The sequence below is a fragment of the Microtus ochrogaster genome, chromosome X (genome assembly GCF_000317375.1).
Source record: "Microtus ochrogaster isolate Prairie Vole_2 chromosome X, MicOch1.0, whole genome shotgun sequence".
Taxonomy (NCBI): Eukaryota; Metazoa; Chordata; class Mammalia; order Rodentia; family Cricetidae; genus Microtus; species Microtus ochrogaster.
Window position 1 is genome coordinate 12,928,092 of NC_022026.1, and position 391 is coordinate 12,928,482.

The following is a 391-nucleotide window of genomic DNA, read 5'->3' on the forward strand; positions in this document are numbered from 1 at the left end:
AGAGACAGAGAGAGAGACAGAGAGACAGAGACAGAGAGACAGAGACAGAGAGAGACAGATAGAGATGATCTGAGTTTGTAAGTGTGAGATCAACCTAAGAAACAGTGAGAATCTGTCTCCAACAAAAGCAAAGTCTTAGCATTCTTCCTCTCAAAGGAGGCAAAGACTAGAACTTCACCAGGACTGAGCTCTGTTTAGAGGAATGTCCCAGGGTAGAGTCTAGTCAAGGTCTTTTGTTTCCTACCTGCTTCAGTTCCATGACTTCTAAAAACATGGAAATGATTGCTCGCTAGCACATTCCCCCAGGCCTTAAACTTCATTTTGTCTGTGGGCTTCCTAACCCCTTTCTTCTTTTTTAGAGCCTTTATTTTTTTATTTTTAAATATTTATT